The sequence below is a fragment of the Phascolarctos cinereus genome, unplaced genomic scaffold (assembly GCF_003287225.1).
Source record: "Phascolarctos cinereus isolate Bilbo 61053 unplaced genomic scaffold, phaCin_HiC Scaffold_2;HRSCAF=192, whole genome shotgun sequence".
Taxonomy (NCBI): domain Eukaryota; kingdom Metazoa; phylum Chordata; class Mammalia; order Diprotodontia; family Phascolarctidae; genus Phascolarctos; species Phascolarctos cinereus.
The window spans coordinates 213,427,113-213,437,925 of NW_027555625.1; the positions used below are offsets into that span (position 1 = coordinate 213,427,113).

General features: G+C 39.7%; 1 pseudogene; it reads left to right on the plus strand.

Annotated features, from left to right (window-relative positions):
- Positions 1–9,215: 9,215 nt before the first annotated feature.
- LOC144455693 (oligosaccharyltransferase complex subunit ostc-A pseudogene) lies at positions 9,216–9,651 on the plus strand (annotated as a pseudogene).
- The last annotated feature ends 1,162 nt before the right edge of the window (positions 9,652–10,813 follow it).

The following is a 10,813-nucleotide window of genomic DNA, read 5'->3' on the forward strand; positions in this document are numbered from 1 at the left end:
CCCACTGTGAAAATGTTTCATTTACACAGATCAAACATGTTACTCCTCTGCTCAAAAATCCTCAGTGCCACCTTATTTCTTACAGAGTCAAGTTCAAACTTCTTTGGCATTCAAGGCTCTCCACAATTTGGTGGCACCTTACCTTTCCAGACTTATACCACCTACAACTATGTAGTCACTACTTCATCCAAGTATTGACTGCCTCCATGCCCTTGTGATATCTTCCTTAGAGACTCAATGAATTCTTCCCTGATTCTCCTAATTAGTGTGACTTTTTATGCCTTGAATTTGAAAAGCATTTTGCTTAGTACACTCTAATGTGGCTATCATGTTATTTTGTTTAATAGCTTTCTACATAGGTGTGTATAATCCCCCATTAAATTATAAGCTCCTTGAGGACAGAGAACATTGCTCATTTAAATTTTAAGTCCTACCATGCTTAGCCTACTACTCTGTGGAGTGTATGGGGTGTTCAGGAGGACTAATATCTCTGCTTAAACTAACATCTGAGGGCTTGCTGAGCCCTTTTCAGGACCGCTCATCAATCTTTGCTCTCCACCTTTCACCCAACTCTAGCCTGTGGCTCCTAGAAGCTGTAGCATGCACAGCAGACATATCAAGTAAACTATCTCAGCAGACAGGTTAAACCAGGTTGAACCTACAGGTCTCAAACCTGTCAGTGAGTTGGGGAGATGTCTACCCCAAGCATGTGAAGACTTCTTCTGGTAGAATGTGTAAGTGAGAACCTGAGGACAAAGAGAGTGTCAGACAATCAATAAATATTTATTAAACATCTACTATGTGCCAGGCATTCTGCTAAGTGCTGGGAATTTTAAAAAAAAAAGGTAAAAAGGAGCTCACAGTCTTACAGAGGAGATAACAAGCAAAGAGATATGTACAAACAAGCTATGTATAGGATAAATTGGAAATGATTAACAGAGAGAAGGCACTAGAATTAAAAGAGGTTGGAAAAGACTTCCTATAAAAGATGGGGTTTAGTTGGAACTTAAAAGAAGCCAGAGATGTCATTAGTTGGAGCAGAAGAGGGAGAGTGTTCCAGGCATGGAGGACAGCTAGAGAAAATGTCTTGAATAGACATTTTGTTCATGTAACAGCCAGGAGGGCAGAGTCACTGGATCAAAGAATACTTGTCATGGCAGGTATAAGAAGACTGGAAAAGTAAGAGGGAGCTAGGTTATGAAGGGCTTTGAATGCTGCACAGAGAATTTTGTATTTTATTCAGGAGGCAATAAGGAGCCACTGGAGTTTATTAAGCAGGAGGGTGACAAGGCTGAACCTGCGCTTCAAGAAAATCAACTTTGTAACAGCCACTTTGTGCTGTAATTTAAAATAATCAAAATTATTCATTTTGCACTTCAACACTGCTTTCACCTTATAATATGGTTTAAGCTCTGATACTATTGAATCTAGTTCCTTCACATCTTTTCCCCCTGGTTTCCTTGAAATTCCTGACCCTCTGCTCTAAGACATCTCCAAAACAGAAGAAAAGGAAAAAAAAAACAGCAAATAGTATGCTTCAATCTGCATTCAAACTCCATAGTTCTTTCTCTGTATGTGGATAGCATTTTCCATCATGAGACTTTTGGAGATGTCTTAGATTCTTGCATTGCTAAAAAGAGCTAGTCTATCGAAGTCAGTCATTGCACAAAGTGGCTGCATAAATAAAATTTATGTAGCCAAGAATAGAGGGAATGCAGTTTGCATTTTCCTCTTAAGGAAAAAACTCTCAGAGACAATCTCCCAGATTGGGTTGGAATATAGTTCTGGTATAGGAAATAATGAACTAGTGGATTTAGAAAAATATGGAAAGACATGGACTTACAAAGGAAGATGCTAACCACCTACAGAGAAATAGAAGACAAGTGGAAATAATAAATAAGCATAATGCAGTCTCACATATATGCATTTCAGTATATGTGTATATTTTTGGCTATCTATATATGTGTATATGTATATATACATGTGTGTATGTGTGTATACATATATCTGCACTTAATTGTAGCTTTCTTGGCAGGGAGGAAGGGAAATAATCAAGTTAAAAGTGAATAGTAGAGAACAAAACATACCAGGAAGCAAAGAAAAGATGTACAGTTTAGAAAATAATATGTAGTATTTACTATATAGGTTTTCTTGAAATGGAAATTTACTGTTTTATATTGAATCCTCTCTTATGTTCTACTATGTACGTGGCAATGTTTTTTCTTTTCTTATTTTGTATTTAAGTTTAAAATAAATTCAAATATAATGGAAATAAATAAATAGCACTTTTGTTGACATTGCTTCCAAATCTTTTCTGTGTTTTTTTAGCTTCCCATTTCTTGTTTTTGGTTTTTTCCATTCTCAACTTGTTTTTCCACTTTGAGTGCATTACCTGATACTTTGTCTTCCACTGTATTAATCTTTAACAAAAGGGTTTCATACCATAACATGAGCTGGTACCTGGTTGTCACCAATCAGGTACCTTCTCCACTCTTTCCATCAGCAATTCCACTTGGTTTTGACTTCATTCCCTTCACAGGATACCACCTGGCAGTCCCACATAACACCACTCTCTTTTCAGCTTCAATTTGTATGTTGCCTTTGCCCATTGGATTGTAAACTCCTTGAGGACAAGAGTTTACAATCCAAAGGAGACTTTCTCTTGCAGTGCCCACAAATAGTAAGTGGTTTTACTGCTCTGAATATATCCTTCGGTTATTTCATTATAGTGTAAATTACTATGTCTACATTGACAGTATTCTGTGCAAATCCTTCCTTATCAAAAGAGTAAAGATGAAGAAATGGGGCCAACCACTTCCCTCCTCAATCTGCAGTAGCATGAACCTATCAGTGGGCCATATGGGTTCTAGTTCAGTGCTGAAAATCTGGCTATTTTGCAATGATGTGTTAAGTACCAAGAAATCCCTTAGTCTGCCCACCCATATCCTCTCCTTAATGGAGTTACATCAAATCAGTGTCAGTTTTAAAAGTGAGATCGATTCTGCTCTCAATCTTTTCCTTCTTTTCTACAGACATATGATATTTAGCTCTCCTTCCTTTTCCTCCCTTCTTTCTTTTCTTCCTCCCTTTCTCCTTCCAACCTGTCTTTCTTCTCTCCTCTCACAGACAACCCATATGGATAGTTAGGGTGACTGAATATCTGTGCTGCCTAGGTGAATTTGAGCCTAGCCATTGACCTTTTCTGTTTTTTCTGGTTTTTGTTCCTTTCTCTGACCACAGATGACCAAACAATTGTAATACTAACTACCTTGGTCCCCCACTACTTAAAGACTAGATATGTTACAACTCTTCCCTCCCCTAGGGTTCCTCAGTACCCTTAAGGGTGGTTTGGGGTGTACAGGTACTCTACCAAAATGGCTCCAGCTTCCACTGATGGTGTTTCCTCAATCGTGGGTACCACACCATAGTTCCATTTAACCACTAACAGCTGGATTAGATTTTACAAAGAAATATTGACTTCAGAGGTGTAGTCACAAATATATAAACTTACATCCCAATACTTGGGGCTCCTCATTCTCTGGGGAGGGAAAGAGATTAAGTTAATTGCTTAGCTTAGTTCCCACAGAGCACAGTCCCAAGTTCCAAGTCCTCCTTAGGTTCAAGTCACAGACACTCTGGCTTCTCATGGCTTCTCTGCTGGGTTGGCTGGTTGCAACATCTACCTTAGAATCCTGTCTTTCTAATGTGATCAGCTTGAGCTCCCATTCCACTGCATCCTCCCTAATGTCAATCACCGGTTATAGTTAGTTATCTCCCTAATAGGATCAATACCCTCCAATGATTAGTGCTTTAATTACATTTAACCAATTAGAATAGATTAGCCTTTACAAAAGTATATATGATTTGAGAAGTATATAGCAAGGACAGAAGTTACAAAGCACTTCTTCCCAACACTGGGAGGCTCACTCTCCCCTATATCAACTCTATCCCAGGGGACAGTAGACTCAAGCTTACAGCAATTGCTACAAGGTATTTATCGTGTCCAGTTTGGACCCCATCTTAGGATAGCCAATGGAAAAGTCACTCTTGCCCCTTCTTCACTGCCTTTTGATCCATTTATATGGTGGGTTGTTCAGAACTTCATTCCTTATCAGGCTTAACTGTCTATAACATTCTGTACAGACTCCAATTCCCAGGCTTCTGACAGTTCATTCTCTTGACCTTCTCCTGATCTTTCAGAGCTCACAAGGTAACAGTCTAGTCTGATACCCCCTTACCTAAGAATAGGAAAGATCAAACATAATAGGCAAATCACATGTAGGTTTGGGTGGGCAGATTAAAGCCCAAGGCCCTTCTCTCCTTACCTAGAGGTTTACAACTGGTCTTTCTCATTTGAACCAACAGAGCAGGAAAGAGGCCTGAATCATCCAATTAGTATCTCTTTAAGAAGTGTCAGTTCTGGCTCAGCAGCCCAATTGAGAAGTCTCCTTTTTTTCCACATGGTGAGACGAACTGAAACAATACCTGCAAATGTTCATAAGGACTGAGCTTATTGGACAGTCCCCCTCTTTCATGACATATGAGATGTTTTCAGTCTGATAGATTGAGGATATTGCATATCTGTTCTCTGGCCATATCATCCACAGACTCACCAACTGCCTTGCACATAGTACCTTATCCTCTCCTGAATCCTTGCACCCCTACCTCCAAGGAATCACTCCACCATTGCTCCTAGGTGAGGTGTGTCCTTCTCCTTTGCTATGATCTCTCTTCATCCATTGAGCTTTCAGGACTAGAACATAAGACCTTGGCCACCAGTGTTAGCTCCTATTTTGTCTTCCCCCCCTTCCAACTACCCCCTCCCCAGTTAGAATGTAAGCCCCTTGAAGGCAGGTGCTGCTTTGTTTTCTTATTTGCATCTCTACAATGTTTGGAACAAAATGAGCTCTAAATCAATGTTTTTTTCATTTCTTCATAATGCAGTTTTCCCCCCAATATGTTTCCTTTTTTATTTTGAATATATTGCTTTTTGTTGCCCAAAAATTATTGTTTTTCCATAATCAAATCTCTTTTTTGTCTCCTATAATTTATTCTACTTGCTGAGTGGCTAAATTTCCACCTTTCCACAATAACGATGCACATAAGATTGCATTATCATACCACATTTTGTTAAAGTATTCATTTGACAGAAGGGAATATGATCTTCTTTGTTTCAGTAGTATTAATCCTATCTCAACCTTAACACACCCAAATTCCAAACCATAAGACTATTAACACTATAAATTTTACATAAAGTAAAATTTCCTGACTTCCTCTCTATTTGAGATAAAAGTATCTCTTGTAGTCTCTCCCAATTCTACCCTCTTTGTTCTGCTTTCCTTTATTAATGATGACCTAAAGCTACTTACTTCAGATTTTTCTCCCTCCCTTCCCTATCTTCCTTTAAAATCCTTTATGTGATTGTTCCTTACCCATCCAGGAAGATTAGGAGATTGTGACTAATCAGTTATAAAGGACCCATTCTTTTAGTACTTATCTTGATAAGAAAGGTCAGGCTCAGTGTTCTCCTAGTTTTACATGTTAAAATTGCCCTTAAGGTTTGCTCTAACCTCCACAAGTTTTTCAAACTCATTTAAATTTTTCAATGACTATAGAAAACAGTGAACTAGAAAATTTATTTGTAGTAAACATTTTTAGGAAAACTGCTGGCCACTGATTTGGGGCAGCTAAGTGGCACAGTGTCAGGACTGGAGTCAGGAAGACTCACTTCCCTGGGTTCAAATCTGGCCTCAAACTCTTACTAGTTGTGTGACCCTGGGTAAGTCACCTAACCCCATTTACCTCAGTTTCCTCATCTGTAAAAAAAGCTAGAGAAGGAAATGGCAAACCACTCCAATATCTTTGCCAAGAAAACACCAATTGGAGTTATGAAGAGTTGGACACAACTGAAAAAAGACTGAACACAACTGGCCACTGATTGTGTGACCCTGGACAAGCCCTTAAATTCTCCAGGCCTCTGTTTCTTCATCTGTAAAATAAGAGTTGTGCTAGTTGACTTCCAATGGCCCTTCCAGCTTTAAATTTATGATCCTATGAGATTCTATTTCCTTCTGTCACTTCTTATACACATCCCCATACAAATATACACATGAACTTTTAAGTGTGCCTTTAGAATGTATACTTTTTACTATGCAGTGTTTTTCTTCTTTGTTTCAGTCACGTCTGACTCTTCAATTTTTCTTCTTCATTGCTTATAATTTCATCTCCTTGTCATTTTAACCTTGAATGCTGACTGTGATATGTCTGGTTAAGTTGAATTTGGGCTTACCTCTGTTATAGTCCTGTGGATTCTGTCTTTTCTTTAAATTGTTTTTATTTTGTTTTTATTTTTATACTTAGGCAACTTTTCTGGTATGATTTGCTAGAGTATAGTGGTCAAATGATTTTTATTACTAATTCACAAAAAGTCTAATTTTTTTTGAAGATTTTATGTTTTATAGCAAACCATATTGTATAATTCTGAGATCTAGGGGGCCTGGGGCCCAGCCCAGCCCATTCCCCTTGCTCCCACTTCATCACTTTCCCTTTGTGTGACCTCATTCTTCAAATCCTCTCTAATTCCATCTCCAAACTGTCTCTCCCTCCCCCTTCTCTGCGATGCCTTTGAGCCACCTCTTCCCTCCCTCCTCCCAATCTTCCCCCTACCCTTACCTGAGGTATGTGGTTCACTCTGCCCTGCCCTCCCCCCTCCCTCCCAAGTGGTTTAGTCCATGTGAAAGCCTAAAAATCTTAAATTTTCTCTCCTTTTCTATACTTTGTAATAACCATTTTTGTCTGTTTAGATTTAAGATGTTTTTCAGGTACATAATTTTTTCTCATCCCTTCATTTCTACTATTCTGTCCTCAAGTGAAATGATAGTTTTTCATTGACCTTGTTGTGTTTCTTTTTCCACAGATATGTCTAAACTATTGAATTCCAATATCATCTTGACCGAGATTTCTTAGTCATATTTAGTTCTTTATGTAACAGAGGCCTGGCCAATAGAGCCCCATCCTCAGAGTATGCACCTGTACTCCACTTGTTACCCACATATGTGAAAGAGAGGAGGGATCCTGCTTCCACAAAATCATTATGACATGTAATGGAAGGGAGCCCTGCTCCCTGATTCAAAGCTCACGTAGGCATTCTGTGTCTGGTCCTTTATCATGTGAAGATGAAAAACTTTTTGATGGGCTACTGACCCAAAACTGAGAATGTATTCAAAATACTCTAGCTGGACAAGGCTCCCCCACCTCCTTTTTCTTACCTTGTTGTTGTTGCTCAGTTGTTTCAGTTGTATCCAACTCTTCGTGACATCATTTGGGGTTTTCTTGACAAAGATACTGGAGTGGTTTGCCATTTTTTTCTCCAACTCACTTTACAGATGAGAAAACTGAGGCAAATAGGTTAAGTGACTTGTCCAGTGTCACGCTGCTATTAAGTAGCTAAGGCCAGATTTGAACTCAGGTGTTCCTGACTCAGAGTATTGATTCCAACACTCTAATCACTGAGCCATCTAGCTTATCTGTCTATGTTCAAATGAGAAGGCAAAGACTTCTATAAACCCTAAGTGGGGAGAGAGGCCTCAGGCTTTTATCTGCATACCTGGGCCTCTACCAGTTGAGATGCAGGCTCATTCAGCAGCTATGCTACATTTGGAAGTAACCTTGGTAAGGCAAGGCTTTTAGAAACCACTTTAATGGATCTTCCTCAGTGACAGGTGGTGTAAGGGAGAGTGTACTCCCAGATATTGGGGTGTATGTGTATGTACTGTTCATACTTCTGAGTTCTTCTCAGAACACGTGCTTTTGTAAAAGCTAATTGATATTAATTGGGGTGCTAATACCAGGGCAATGATCTCTGGCAATTGATATTGGGGAGAATACTCTAAAGAGGTAAAGAATATTCTGATATATCCAAAAGGGACTCAAAAGGTTCCCCTGGAGCCCTGAGAGGGAGCTAGAGCCTAGCTGGGATTTGTCAATGTGAGTAGGAGTTGGGCTCAGGGAGTATTACATAAAGAAAACCATGCTATGTTCCCTGCTATAAATTTTCAAATTGTGAAATTCTGGCATCTTACTCCATATGATAGTTGCTCTGGCTAAGCAACTGTTAAAACAATGAAACTGAGGGGCAGCTAGGTGGCGCAGTGGATAAAGCACCGGCCCTGAAGTCAGGAAGACCTGAGTTCAGATCCAACCTCGGACCAAACACCTGACACTTACAAGTTGTGTGACCCTGGGCAAGTCACTTAAACCCAACTGCCTGGAAGGAAAAAAAAAGACAATGAAACTGTATTTGACTGCTAGAGTTCAGTTCTTCCTCAGCCAGGTTACAAGATATCATAAGATTATTATACAGAACAAACATAGGGAAGGCATCTGCCTGGAAAGAAGCAAGAACACTGATCTAGGAGTCAGACCAGAATCTAGTCCCAACCATATGACTACAAGCAGTCCACTTACCATCTCTAGAACTCAGTTTCCCTAACTGCAAATTGAGAGGGCTGGAACACATCAACTTAAAGGTCCCATGCAGCTTTAGGTTTCTATGATTCTAAAACAGCTTCTCTATGGAGAGAACAATGGAGAACCATCATATTCCATGCATGAAAACACAGTTTCTCATACCACAAGGCCATAATCTCCATGAGAATCAGGAACTTGGAGACTGTAGAACTAGAGGCAGCCCATCACAGTAGCCCAGCCAGCGTACTGCAGTTGGAATTGACAACAATGTTCACTCTCGTTTTCTCCTTCACTATCATCTATTCTTTATATAATTCTTCATTCTCACCTTGCTTCCTGTTTGCCCCTCCTTTTCTGCTTCATATCACAGAAATTTGTCATACTTTCTCCGGTACTGAGGTGAGGTAGAGTCAGGACTTGGACCAAGAATAACACTGTCCAAGAATCATCATGTTTCAACATAATTTTTTTTGAAGACTAAGTATAAGGCCCCCAAATAGGGGTGGGAAGATGATAGTATTTATTTATATGATCAAAACCTCAGCCTTTTTTCTTTCTACAATAGTATTAATTCCATATGTCACAGACAGGTATCCCTGGTCCACAAAAAGCGCTTTTTCTGGTTTCAGGTAGACCAGGTTCCTTCCTAGAGTAGCCTAACCCCAGAGAAAAGGAATAAAACTTTTCCTAAGGGTGCTGCGGCGGTGGTGGTAAGAGCTTGGGGTCCATTGCAGGTCGCCATCAACATGGAGGCACTGTACTGGGTTCCCTTTGTGGTACTCGAGTGTCCCAGCCTGAAGCTGAAGACTGCATGGGCCCACATGCAGTCAGCTATGATGGTGTACGCCCTGGTAGGGGTGTCTTATTTTCTCATCACTGGAGGAATAATTTATGATGTCATTGTGGAACCTCCTACTGTTGGATTTACAACAGACAGATGAACATGGACATCAAAGACCAGCTGCTTTCTTGGCATACAGAGTAAATGGACAATACATTATGGAAGGACTTGCATCTAGTTTCCTGTTTACAATGGGAGGTTTAGGTTTCATAATCCTAGACCAACCCAATACACCAAATATTCCCAAGCTCAACAGGTTTCTTCTTCTATTCATTGGTTTTGTCAGTATCCTCTTGAGTTTCTTCATGGCAATGAGGCTCCTGGGCTGTTTATTGGGTTAGAGTTCCTTTTGTGAAGATGCAACCATAACTGGATTTGCTCCTTTTAATGGCATTTCAAAGGCTGTTCTGCTCCCCAGGACAAAACTTGGAACAGGCACTTACTGTTTCTCAGAATGACATAAGGAAAGGCCTGGTGTAAAAATGCAAAAGGTTTGAGTCCAATTTTTGGAAAAAACCCTCCTGGTCCCATTGATATGATCATCTTATAATAATACTAACAGTAATAACACCATTGTTTTTCTATATTGACCTACCATTCATGTCAAGTAATCACATCTGTCCTCTTTGTTTTTCCCCCCATTTTTGAGAGAAACTATTTTCCTTTGTATAATGAAAGTATTGAATAAAGTATTTCCTTATTTCCTACAAGCCCTTTTCAGGAAAAGGCACTTCTGGTGAAGATGTGCACAAATGCATTCAGGGAGCTGGAGCCTCCAGGCTGATGACTCTGTCCAGGGGACCAGCTTTGCCTTGACCCTTCATTAAGTGTAGCTCTCAAAGTCTGTGATTTTGTGTGAGACTGTGTTCCCTAAACAATAAGATATATGAAAGGAGCCTAAATAAATCATTTTTACACTGAAAAAACTTTTCCTAATCCTCTCTGATTCATTATGCTCCCGCTCCCAGAGTCCCAGATAAACTATTTTAATAAAGCTTAGATATGGCTCCCACAAGGACTAAGAGGGTAACCTCTAGTAAAGGCAGCTAGGTGATTCAGTAGATAGAGTGCTGGCCCTGGAGTCAGGAGGACCTGAGTTCAAATGTGGCCTCACTTACTAGCTGTGTGACCCTGAGCAATCACTTAACCCTGTTTGTTTCAGGTCCTCATCTGTAAAAATTAGCTGGAGAAGGACATGGCAAACCACTCCAGTATCTCTGCCAAGAAAACTCCAAATGAGATCATAAAGAGTCAGACATGACTAAAATGGCTGAACAACAAGAAAAATCTTATCCCCTCATTTTACAGATGTGAAAACTTAAGCCCAAAAAGGTTAATTCACTTGCCCAAAGTTAAACAGGTAGTGAAAGAAACAGAATCTGAAACCACGTACTCACACTCCAAATCTGGTGCTCTTTATTATCTTTAAGGTGAGAGTGGAGCTATTATTGTTATTCTCATTTTCTCAAATGGAGCTGTAATCTTCTTGATATGAATAATCCC